This window comes from Globicephala melas, chromosome 2 (genome assembly GCF_963455315.2).
Source record: "Globicephala melas chromosome 2, mGloMel1.2, whole genome shotgun sequence".
NCBI classification, from domain to species: Eukaryota; Metazoa; Chordata; class Mammalia; order Artiodactyla; family Delphinidae; genus Globicephala; species Globicephala melas.
In genome coordinates, this window is record NC_083315.2 from 142,550,930 (window position 1) to 142,564,627 (window position 13,698).

General features: G+C 35.4%; 1 protein-coding gene across 15 annotated transcripts in view; it reads left to right on the forward strand.

Annotated features, from left to right (window-relative positions):
• The window catches only part of GPHN (gephyrin), a 623,627-nt gene that overhangs the window by 214,879 nt on the left and 395,050 nt on the right, over window positions 1-13,698 (forward strand). The window lies entirely within an intron of this gene.

Consider the following 13,698-nt stretch of genomic DNA (forward strand, 5'->3'; position numbering starts at 1 on the left):
GGGGGAAAAAGGAGTGTCAAGAGACTCTTTCCAACTTGACATAAATTCATAAAGTAGTTTGGCTGAGAGGAATCTTATGTCTAATCCATATCTCTCATTTTTCAGAAAATAAAATGGGAATTAATAAAGGTGAGCTTGTTGAAATTAATTTTTTGTGGTGCTTAAAGGTGCTCTGTCTTATATTACAGTTGCAATATGTGTTAAGTGATAAAGGTAAACAAAGTATTCTATGAAATACATAGGAAGGAAGGACACTTGGTCATTCAAAAAAGATAATCAGCAAAATCTTTCCAAGAGGTGTACTAAGCAAATTGGAATTCTGTACAGAAGCAGAGGCACTTGTGAATGCATAAATAGGAGATAATATGACACCAGATAGATCACACGTGTAAAATAAAGATTGTTGAGATGTAGGATTTTCATTGGGCCTTTATGCCATTTTAAGAAATTTGGATTTTAAACTGAAAACTATGGAGTGCCATTATGTGATTTTAAGAAGGAAAGTGGCATAATCAGGTTGGTGATTTTATTAGGTTTTTCTTTGATGAGTGAGAAAAATTGTTTCAGTGGAGAAGAGGTTCCATCTATAAAGAAGGAGACCAGATTGCAGGAATATAGGCAACGATTGAAACTTGAACTAAAGCAGTGGCAGTGAGGCTGAAGAAAAAAGCCTCAGATTCAAGAAATATTATTTAAGAAAATAGAATCAACAATATTTGGTGATTTATTGGATATTTAAGGGAAGATGGAAAGGTTGACCTAGGTTTCTGCCTTGGGAATCTGAGTAGATTGTGTTGCTGTTAACCTAAAGAGGAGATACAAAACAAGGAATAAGTTTGAGAGGAAATAGGGTAAGTTTTGGACTTATTGAATTTGAGGTTCCTTTTAGATAACCATATATCCACTAAGCCATTGGGTAAATCAGCTTGTAACTCAAAAGAAAGATAATTCTGTCTTTCAGTTGATACTGAGATTTGTCATTATGCAAAAGTTAGCTGAGGCCATGCTAGTTAGTGGAATTGCCTAAAAGAGCTATATGAGATCATAATAGTGGCCCCAAACTGTTGCCTTGGGGAAGGCCCATCCTAGAAACAGAGGATAAATATACTCTTTTATTAGTTTAATTAATTAGCAGAAATGTTTTCAATTTTTTAGTAGTGACTTTTCTCTAAAGGAGTAGTGTTTTTCATTGTTTTTTTTTTTTTTTTTCGGTACGCGGGCCTCTCACTGTTGTGGCCTCTCCCGTTGCGGAGCACAGGCTCCGGACGCGCAGGCTCAGCGGCCATGGCTCACGGACCCAGCCGCTCCGCGGCATGTGGGATCTTCCTGGACCGGGGCACGAACCCGTGTCCCCTGCATCAGCAGGCAGACTCTCAACCACTGCGCCACCAGGGAAGCCCGTGTTTTCTTTTTAATTATAGAATTTTAACAGTTACTCTTCAAGAGATTCCTTGAAAAAAAACATGATTCATGGATGACATGTAATAGTGATTATTTTCCATCAGTTACTGTATCTAAAACAGCTTTAGAGAGTTTGAGGCCTGAGGCATAAAAAAATGTGAAATTGATTCTTCTTTTCAAAAGTGTTGGAAGAAAAACAGTCATAAAATATTTCAACATTTTTTGGCACCATTAGTATTTTCAGCTGATATCTTTTTGTTTTGATTGGAGGAAATTTGAAACATCTGGTTGTAATGTTTATTTTATTTGGCTAGTATATGAGTAATTTTAAATTACCTAAATAGTACAATTGAGTCTAAATTTGAAATATACTCTTTGTAGTATACTATGTATAAATAAATATGCATGTTTACATTTACTATTAAAAAGATATGATTGGTTGATGAAGCATAATTCAGTTTTTGTCAGATGTGGTAATCTTTCACAATGTTTCTAGCACCAGAAATCATTATTTAGTTCATACACAGTTTGAATTAAGCATACATTTATAATTTACCGTAAATCACCTCATATTGAATGGCTGCTTGGCCAAAGCCTTAAGGGATAAAGAGCAAATACATTCCTAGCCCAATCACAACCATCTCTTCCACCCAATACCCTGAATTTTTATCATTATCACTTCCTTTCTTTTATTTAGTTTTACTATATATGTATACATCCTTAAATATTACAATTTATTTTTGTTTCTCTTTGAACTTTGTATGAATTGAGTCGCATTGTATTCAATCTATTGTGCCTTGTTTCTTTTTTTCAATACTGTGAGATTCATCAGGTTGTTGTCTATAGCTAAGGTTTTTGGGGGGGTTGTTTTTGGTTTATTTTTTTGTTTTATTTTTTGCTATAAAATAGTGCATTGTGCCACAAATTATTGAGACATCCTTCTGTTGAAGGATATTCAACTTATTTCCATTTGGAACTATTATGAAAAATGATGCTATAAAATTCTTATAAAAATATCCTGTGTAAGAGTTTCCCTGAAATATATACTGAGGAATGGGATTCCTGAGTTTTAGTAATGTATATTTTCTGGATGAAATCAAACTGTTTTCCAAGGTAGTTAAGCCAATTTATACTGCCACTTGGCTGAATTTATTTAAAATAGATATATTTAAGTATTAACTCTTTAATATATTTGTAATTTATATTGGTGTAAATTTGTTTTTATTTACAAATGAGATGACTAAAGTTTCATAATATTTTCCAAATGTATCTATTTCCCCAGCCCAATTTATTGAAAAACCCATCTTTTCCCCCTATGGTTTGAATTGCCTCATGTACCATATATTAAATTTTCATATGCCTAGACACACACATACACATACACAAATCTCTCTTTTCCTGAACTGTTGTTTCATTGATCTGTTTATCTGTTCCTTTGCTAGCACCATACTATTATGATTATAGTGCTTTCTTTGTATAGTAGGAAAGGTTGTATGTTGCTTTTCTTTTTTATTCTGTTGGCTCATGAATTAATTGCTCCAGATATTACACTGAGTTTGTCAAGTTCAAAAGTGTTCCTACTGAGAAGACTTTTGGTTCTAACCAAGGTGGAGTAGCCCTGTTCTGCCAAAATCTTTCCTCTCACAATTAAAAATCCCTGGACTTTTGTTTGTTTATATTAAAAAATAAACAAGCATAGAAGGACTCTGAAAGGTAGGAAGAAGAAATCAGACTGCCTTAGGACTTCAGGACTTGAGGAATGACATGGCACTGAGTTACCTGGGTTTCTTTTTGTCTCCCATTTTACCCAGCCTCCAACCTGGAACCGCCAACAGGCAGAGAAGAAAAGCACGTAGAAAAGCCTGTTCCCTCTTGCCAAGGGACCCAAGACAAGGGTGGACTAACAGAACAGAAAGCCTTTTTTGGCATACCCTCCCTACTCCAGCCAAATGCCAATGAGAAAACTACTTAACTTCCCCAGAGTTTCAGCAGAGCCAAGAAGGGAGCTGATCTTCCACTTCACCCCTGCCACCTGACAGAAGCAGGTGGCAGATCTCTGAATCCCCTCTGCCAGTGGTGTTGGTGGGGTGATCAGGTAGCTATTCTTCCATCTCTCACATAGCAGGGTAGACAGTTCTCTGATTTCCCTGCCAGAATATGGTAGTGGGGACCAAGTAGGGAGTTGATATTCTATCACCAGCCCAGTAGAAACAGGTTATGCTCTGATTGCTCCTGCAGGATAGTGTCAGTAGGGTCCAGTGATGAGCCGAGACTCCCCCAACCCAGCAGAAGTTAGACCAAGAGGCAGTGCAAGATAGGACTAGTCATCACTCTACTTCACCCCCCCTTTACTGTGTTAATGAGGCCTTTAAGGGAGATGACACTCCACCCTCATATACATCAACATCAGTGGAGATGTTACTGCACTCTCAGTATGAGTCAACCTTCTACTTCCCTTCCCCTCTCAGGGTCCAGCAGGGAGCTGAATATCTCATACTAACAACAATGTGGAGCAAGGTGATGCACCACTTTCACCAGAAAGGTTTCAGCAAGGTTAAGAGAAGAGTTAAACTTCTACCTTATTGTCTTCAATGAGGCAGTGGGAATCAGTGCTTCACTTCTGCCAGAGTGGTGTCAGTGGGACCCAGCAAGAAGCTGAACATATGGCCCTTATACTACAAGTCAACAAGAGGACATCTTAAAAAGATTAAATAGGATTCAGAGTCTCATAATATCCAGAACGTCCTGGGAACAGTCAAAAGTCACTCATCATACCAAGATCAGTGAAAATCACAACTTGAATGAGAAGAAAACAGTGAACAGACACCAGTATGAAGAATAATCACATGTTGGAATTATCTGACAAAGATTTTAAAGCAACAGTCATAAAAATGCTTCAACAAGCTATTAGTAATTCTCTTGAAACAAATGAAGAAAATAGAAATTACAAAAAGGAACCAAATGGAAGTTACAGAACTGAAAAGTACCGTCTCCAATATAAAACACTGAAGGTGGGCCGGGGGGTGTGGTGGCAGGGTGGGCAGTGACACCAGAAGGAAGCGGCACAACATTTTTCAAGTGCTGAAAGAAAGAACTACCCGTCACAAAGTCTACATCCAGTCAAATTATCCTTCAAGAATGAATGGGAAGCAGATACTCAGACAAAAGAAAAATAAAAGAATTTGTCACTAGGAAACCTATCCTGAAAGAATGGGTAAATAAATTCTCTAAAGAGAAAGGAAATGATAAGAGAAAAAGGCTTGAAAATTTAGAAAGGAGGAACAACAGCAGAATGGGTAAATAGATTAGCTGATCTTTTTTTATGATTTTCTTAAATCACATTTGAAGGTTGAAGCAAAAATTATAACACCAAATGATGTGGTGCACAATGTATGTAAAGTAAATAATGAACATAATCATATTTAAAATGTGGGAGGGTAAAGGTGCCTAAGTGGAAGTAGAGTTTCAGTATTTCACTTGAAATGATAAAACGCCAATACCAGTAGACTGTTTTAAGTTACATCTGTATATTGAAACAGCAAGCAACCACTAAAGTATTTAAAATTGTGTACTCAAAAACACTGTAAGTTAAGATGGAATCCTAAAAAGTGCTCAAGTAATCCACAATAAGGCATGAAAAGAGAAACAGAAGATACAAGCATAAGATAAATAATAAAATGGCAGATTTAAATCCTGAGATATCAACAATTACCTTAAATAAATAATCTAAATATACCAATTAAAAGACAGAAATTGATGTAATGGATTTTTAGAAATGATCCAACATATGCCATTCTCAAGAAACTCATTTGAAAAACAATGACATAGGTAGGTTGAAAGTAAAAGGATAGAAAAAGATATACCATGAAAACACTAATTTTTAGGGAAGAGGAAAGCTCTCAAGTCACTAATCTATATTTCTTCCTCAAGAAACTAGAAAAATAAGAGCCAGATATAGTCAGAGCAAGAAGAAGACAGGAGATACTTAAGAATTGGAATCAGTGAAATTGGGAACATTAAAACGACAGGGGAAAATCAAATAAAAAGCTGTTTTTTTAAAAACTCAGTAAAATTAGTAAACCTCTTACTAGACTAACGAAACTAAAGAAGACACGATCACCTATATTAGGATAGGACAAAGACTATCACTGCGTATCTTCTAGTCATTAAAAGGATAATTAGAAAGGGCTTTGAAAAACTATACTCATAAATTGGACAACTTAGAAGAAACGGACCACTTCCTCAAAACCCACATACTACCAAAACTAACCACAATGACGTAGGCAATCTGCATAGTTGTATAACCATTAAAGAAATTAAATTTGTAATGAAAAAGCTCCTAATAAAGCTCCAGTCCTGGATGGTTTCATGGGAGAATTCTATCACACATTAAAGAAGAATTAATATCTATTTTACTCAGCTTTACTGAGTCATTTCCCACCTTGTTTTATGAGGCTAGTATTACATTGATACTAAAATCAGAAAAAGACACTACAAAAATGAAAACTGTAGACCAAGATCTCTTATGAACTTAAAATCTTCTACTAAATATTACCAAATCAAATCCAACAATGTATAAAAAATTATTATACACTACTACTAAGTGGGATTTATTTGAGGTAAAAACTTGTTCAACATTGGAAAAACAATCAATGTAATCTATCATATCTACAAGCTAAAAAAGAAAAATTATATGGTCATATCAATTGATGCAGAAAAGGTGTTTGACAAAGCCTAAAACCCGTTCTTGAAAAACCTCTTAACAAAATAGGAATGGGGTGGGGGGAAACCTCCTGAACTTGATATAGAACATCTACAAAAAATTAGAGCTAACAATATACTTAATGGTGAAAGAATGAGTGCCTTCCTCTTAAGATCAGGAAAAAAGCAATGTTGTCCGCTCTCACTACTTTCCTCCAACCGAGCACTAGAAGTTCTCAGTAGCCCAGGAAGGCAAGAAAACGTATTAAAAGGCACAAAGATTGGAAAGTAAGAAATAAAACTCCCTATTTGCAGATCACATGATTGTCTATGTAGAAAAAAGTATCTAGAGAAAAACTGCAGCTAATAAGTCAGTTCAGTTAATTTGGGGGATATAAGATCAACATCAAAAAGGTCAATTTGATTTTTATATAATTACAACAGTAGGAAGCTGAAATTTAAAACAATACCATTTACAATTACTTCAAATAAAATTAAATAGGTCGCACTTAAGAACACACATATCTGTATATTTAAAACTACAAAATGCTGAAGAAATAAAAGGACACTTAAAGAAATGGACAGACATACCATGTTCATGGATGGAAAGATTAAACATAGTAAGGGTGTCATTGTTCTCCAAATTGACATATAGGTTTATGCACTTTCTATTAAAATACCCAACAAGTTTTTTTTATGACATACAATTACATAAATTTATTTTAAAATTATATGGAAAGGCATAGGTTCTAGAAGAGCTAAAACAATTTCGAAAAAGAATAAAGGGAAGGACTAGCTCTACCCAATGATAAGGTTTACTGTTAGCTACAGTAATCAAGATAGTGTAGTATTGGCAGATAGATAGATAATATCAATGAAACAGAATGTATAACCAGTAAGTAGACTCACACAAATATGTCCATTTGATGTTTAATAAAGCTACAAAAGTACTTCAGTGGATAACCTTTTCAACAAATGATGCTGGAATAGTTGGGCATCCATAAGTAAAAAAATTAACCTCACCCATTTTATACCTCTTATATAAAAATTAACTCAAAATGGATTATAGATTTAAATATAAAACAAAAGCTGTTAAAAGAATAAAAGGACAAATGTTCAAGACCTATGGTTAGGCAAAGAGTTTATGTCCTATTTTTTGTTTCCTACTATAAATGGAATGCTTTCTCTCTTTTATTTTTATTTTAACCCCTCCTCATCTTTTTTTTTAACTGAAGTATAGTTTACAGTGTTGTGCCAATCTATGCTGTACAGCAAAGTGACTCAGTTTTATGCATATATGCATTCTTTTTTAAATATCCTTTTCTATTATGGTTTATCCCAGGAGATTGGATATAGTTCCCTGTGCTACACAGTAGGACTGTGTTGTTTATCCATTCTAAATGTAATAATGGTTTGTATCTACCAACCCCAAATTACCAGTCCATCCCTCTCTCTCCCCCTCTTCCCCTTGGCAGCCACAAGTCTTATCTCTATGTCTGTCTGTTTCTGTTTTGTAGAATAGGTTCATTTGTGCCATATTTTAGATTCCACATATAAGTGATATCATATGGTATTTGTCTTTCTTTTTCTGACTTCACTTAGTATGGTAATCTCTAGTTGCATCCATGTTGCTTCAAATGGCATTATTTTGTTCTTTTTTATGACTGAGTAGTAGTCCATTGTATATATATACCACATCTTCTTTATCCATTCATCTGTTGATGGACATTTAGGTTGTTTCCACATCTTGGCTATTGTGAATAGTGCTGCTGTGAACTTAGGGGTGCATGTATCTTTTTGGATTATAGTTTTGTCCAGAGTAGGATTGCTGGATCATATGGTAATTTTATTTTTAGTTTTCTGAGGAACCTCCATACTGTTTTCCATAGTGGCTGCATCAATTTGCATTCCCACCAACAGTGTAGGAGTAACCCCTCCTCATCTTGATGGAAATTTCACTCTGGGTAGATGTGGCATCGAGTATGGGGCTTCCTCTCCCCTCAGCTCCCAATTAAGGGTTATGGTATCTCTCCAAGATGGGCAGGCCTTCATCATTTCTCATGCCTCCAACTCTGAATTGCAGAGGTTAGATTCCTGATGAATGCAGTCGAAAGTCAGGGGCTCCCTTCCTTTACCCAGGCCCCATTCATAGGAGGGTAGCTCTAGTCCTGATGCAGCACACTGAGAATACTGGAGGCCTCATCATCCTCACTCCAGCTTGCTCATAGGGCAGAACATCCACATTAGGAGAGGCAGCCCAAGCAGACCAAAGGCTACACAGCACTTGGAACAGTGGCTTAAAGATTTTATCCAGGGTAGTCCATAAGAATATATTACTCTTAAGCTATTCCCAAAGAAAAGACCTTATTTGAAACAATATGGGGAAGTTCAAGCCTAAGGTCACTCTCAAAAACAATGGATATTTTGGTGGTAAACAATTCAGAGTAGGCTGTTAATCTCTCTAAAAGAGCAAGAAGCTAAATTAGTTTATCAGGCTGAACCTGGGAGAAAGTCAGCTAAAAAGAATCCTTGGATCAGAACAAACCTCAAAGATGAAATGAAAATCTACCCTGTCTGAATTTAATTGATCAAACTGTGGAGCAACGTATGTCCCCAGGCATTGTTCATCACAGTAGTATCATTAGTGGAGCATAACAGCTGGATGTGCCAGCAAAGAGGCAAAAAGCTTAACAGGTCAAGGAAAGAAAAGAGGCAGTTGAAGAAACCCCTACTAAAACCACTGTCTTCCCAAGGTGACTTTGTGTATGCCTTGGCTGTACCCTCTGAGGAGCAATATCAGAAGTTTCATACAGGGTGGAAATAGTCTTTTTAAAGTAGCCTAGCTGATTTCAGTAAACAAATAAATAAACAACAAAGCTCTGAAGAGAGGGAAGGGTGTCAGTATCCCAGGTTGCTACAATATATTATATAACATGTCCAATTTTCAACAAGTATTTTAAGACACACAAAGAATAGGAGAGTGTGACCATACACAAGAAACAAAGCAAACAACAGAAACTGCCTGTGAGAGGTCCTAGATATTGAATTTAACAGATTTCAAAGCAGTCTATTTAAATACGTTTTTAGAAAAAGAAACAAATCTTCTAGGAAGCCATATTGAAAGAAGGAAAGAAGCCATGATGACAGTGTCTCATGAAATAGAGACTATCAATAGAAATATAAATTATTTTTTAAAAGAACCAAATGAAAATTCTGCAGTTGCAAGTATAATAAATGAAATGGAAGATTTGCTAGTGGGGCTCACTCAACAACTGTTCTGAGTTGCCAGCAGACTTAAAGACAGGCAAATGATCAGAACCTCAGACAAAGGTGAAACACCATTAAGCACACCAGCATATGGTAATAGGAGTACAAGGAGATAAAAGAGCACAAAAAATATGTCAAAAAATAATGGCTGAAAATTTGCCAAATTTAATTATAAACATTAATGTACACATCCAAGAAGCTCCACCAATTCCAGATAAGATAAACTAAAATAGATCCATACCCACGCACCTGGTTTTAGTAAGTTCAGGCTGCTATAACAAAGGGCTCATATACGACAAAAGTTATTTTTCACAGTTCTGGAGGCTAGAAGTCCGTGGTAATGGTGTCAGTATGGTCAGGTTCTTATGAGGACCTTCTCTGGGTTGCAGACAGCTTTCTTCCCATTCCTCACATGAGAAAGAGAGCTAGCTAGCTCCCTGGCCTTTTGTTATAAGGGCATTAATTCCATTCATAACGAATTCACCTTCATGACCTAATTACCTCCTAAAGACCTCACACCTACCAAATACCATCACATTGTGATTACAGTTTCAACATAGGAATTTTGGTGGGACACAAACTTTTGTTTCATACCACACATCATAGTAAAAGTGCCAAAAGACAAAGATAAAAAGTTTTATAAAAGTTATAAAAAGTTTTCACCAAAAAGAAGTGAACTTGATAAAATTAACATCTGACTTAACATCAATAAAAATGGAGGCCAGTAGTATGACACATTCAAAGTACTGAAAGAAAAAAAAACCTGTCAACAAACCAAGGATCTTGTATCCAGGAAAACTATCTTTCAAAACTGAAGATGAAATACACGCCCAGGTAAACAAAAACTGAGAGAATTTATTGCTAACAGATTCACCTTGCAATAAACACTGACGAAAATTCTTCAGGCCGAAGACAAGTGGCCACATAAAGTAAATGCACACACAGAAAGAGCACTGGTAAAGGTAATTATGTAGTTATAAAAGACATTATAGATGAATGTTCTTTGTCCTTTCCTCTCATTACTGATTTGAAAAGCAATTGTATAAGACAATACATATACAACTTTTTTGCTGAGCCAATAATATATAGAAATGTAATATATTTGAAAATAACAAAACAAAGAAGGTAGGTTGGAGAGCAAAGCTGCATTAGAGTAAGTATATAACACCAGATGAAATCTTGAACCACGGGAACAAATAGAACCAGAAATAGTAAATAAGAAAGTTAATATCAAAAACTCTATAAATATTTACTTGCCCTCTTACTTTTCTTGGCTTCTTCAATAAACATCAATTATATAAAATCTTAATTATAGCAAATTGTTGAATTTGATGCATGATGTATTTGTATGTACAAAAACATATATATATATATGTAACGTGGATAACAATAGCACAAAAAGGAAAGATGAGAGACTAGAACTATGTAGGAGTAATGGTTCTATATCTCATGAAATCAAGTTAATAAACTCTAAAGTAGATTTTGATAAGATACATATAGTAAACCCTAGAGCAATCACTAAGGAAATAGCTCTAAAACATATATAGTATTTAGTTTATATATATATATATATATATCCTTTTGAGAATGTCTCACATATTTGTTTTGTCCTGTTTGTTCATTCTTTTTACTTTCTCTACATCAGTTTTTACTTTTTTGTTTATTTGTCTTTGAATTTAATATTCTGTGTTCTGCTGCATTTTTCCTTTTGACCTGTGTTTACATTCTTCAATCCTAATAAACCTACTCATTTAGATCTAAATTTCAGATATTGTAAGTTTTATGTCCTAGTATGTCCATTTAATTTTTTATAGATTCCATTTCCTGGTGTAATTTTCCATCATTTTTTCTGTTTTATTTATCTCTCTTCTATTTTCTTGAATATATTAATCATAGTTTACTTTAAAATTCTTGTCTGCAAATTCCCCATGCATCTCTTGTGGGGTTTTTCATCTGTGTTTTCTTTTTAATATTGTGCCGTATTTTCTTACGTACCAAGTAATTTTTATAAATATATTTCCTGTGTAAAACAGTCATATTGGTTATAGCTGATTTACCATCCATCATACTGTCTCCCTTTCTACTGATAGGTAGAAAATATGAGAAAGTGATCACTCCAATTCAGTCAAGAATTTTGCTGGGTTAGAGCTGAGTTGAGAATATAGTGGGTTTTCATCCCTTTCTTCCTGTTACAATAGGAGATTTAGCTTTGATAGTCTTAGGTTCCAGCCTAGCTCTCTTGCCTCCAGCCTAACCAATATAAGCCTCAAAAACTGGCAGATATCTTGAAGTGGAAACTTTCATTGTTCTTTGGTCAGCCTTCCCCAGCAGAACTTTCTTTCTTAAGCACCATGAAGAATGCAAAGGATTTCACTCTGCCTTTCATAAGCTTTTTGTCTAGCTTTGCAGGCTTATGTACAACACTGCAATCCACAATTGTTCCAAAGGAAAAAACAGCCATGTGTTTAAGTCTATTCAAGTTTCCAGTTTCTAAATGTCTAAATGCTTTCTGGTTTCTTTTCCTCCCAGCAGAGGATCTCTGCCTGGAAAAGCTGATGGTCAGCCCTGTGACCAAAATCAGCAAATATCCCCAGTGTAGATGGGTGCGGTGGGTAAGAAAAGCTACAGATTATCAGTTTAACTTAGAAAAGTTTCCCCATTTCTAAAATCTTATTTTGTCTAATTTATTGGTTCTGTAGCTTTTCAGTGTCTTTTAAAAAGTAGGATTTTTGTAATTATTTGATTGTCTACTCATTATGGTATGTAAGTATTGACGTGCTATGATCTACTGCACTCTGCCCAAAAGCAGAACTCTGGCATTATATTTTTAACTGATTATTGCTAGGAAACATTGTTATTATATCTAGTAGTTTTTCAGTTGATTGATTTAAATAAACTTCAGTAAAGTGAAATCACAAAGTCACATCCTTTTGCCAGGATTGTGTTTTGTTTGTTTGTTTAATGTTCAGCGTATCAGGCACTGTGGTAATTGCTTAAAAACTACTAACTCATTTTAATCCTCATAACAAACATATGAGGTGGGTACTATTATTGTTACTATTCATAAGTGAGGAAAATGAAGCCAAGATCATTAAGTGATTTGTCCAAGGTCACACAGCAAGTAGTGGTGGAGCCAGGTTCAAGCCCAGATTCTGGATTCTTTTATGGTAATGAGAATTAGTAGTAGCTTAGATACAAAACATCATTCACCCAATCTTTCTACGTGAATACAGCAGACCCATTGAGGAAATGTTTACTTCAATATTTGTTACTTTGTTTTATTTTAGAAGATGTGGGAAATAGGAGTTTATTAATTTATTTATTTTTGCTGCGTTGGGTCTTCGTTTCTGTGTGAGGGCTTTCTCTAGTTGTGGCAAGTGGGGGCCACTCTTAATCGCGGTGCACGGGCCTCTCACTATCGCGGCCTCTCTTGTTGCAGAGCATAGGCTCCAGACACGCAGGCTCAGTAGTTGTGGCTCACGGGCCTAGTTGCTCCGCGGCATGTGGGATCCTCCCAGACCAGGGCTTGAACCCGTGTCCCCTGCATTAGCAGGCAGATTCTCAACCACTGCGCCACCAGGGAAGCCCAATATTTGTTACTTTTTGATACCCCTTCTCTTAATTGGATTGTTATTCTTAAATCTCTCATTTGCCCTTTTATTTATTCAATAATTATTTAGCATTTGTTTCTTCTGTACTTAAACTCACTTGGTTATCTCATCCAGGTTCATAGCTCTTGTTTCAGTTCTGTTTCCTAAAATAAACTTTTTAATGAAGTATAATATTCTATATGAGTTGTACATAAAAGTCACAAATCGTAAGTGTAAAGCTTGTTAAATTATCACAAAGAGAACACATCTGAGTAACCCACAGCTAAAGAAATACAGTATCACCAGCATCCCAGAAATCTCCCTATGCCCCCTTCCAATCACTACACCTTCCCTCTTCCTCAAAGGTAATTACTATCTGATTTCTGTCACCATGAATTATCTTTACCTGTATCAAACTTTATAGCAATGAATAATTGCTGTGCTTTTTGTTTTATTAAATGTACAATTTAGTTATCCATTCTTTTGATGAAGGATATTTGGGTTGTTTCCAGTTAGGGGCTGTTATGAATAATGCTGCAATAAACAGTCTTGAACATGTCTTTTGGTGCACATATATACACATAATCTCATTAGATATCCACCTAATAGACAAGCTAGATGTGACCTAGAGATACTGGATCGTAGGGTATATAAATGAATAATTTCACTAGATTCTGCAGTTTTCCCAAGTACATGTATGCATTTATATTCTCTTTAGCATTTTAGGAGAACTCCACTT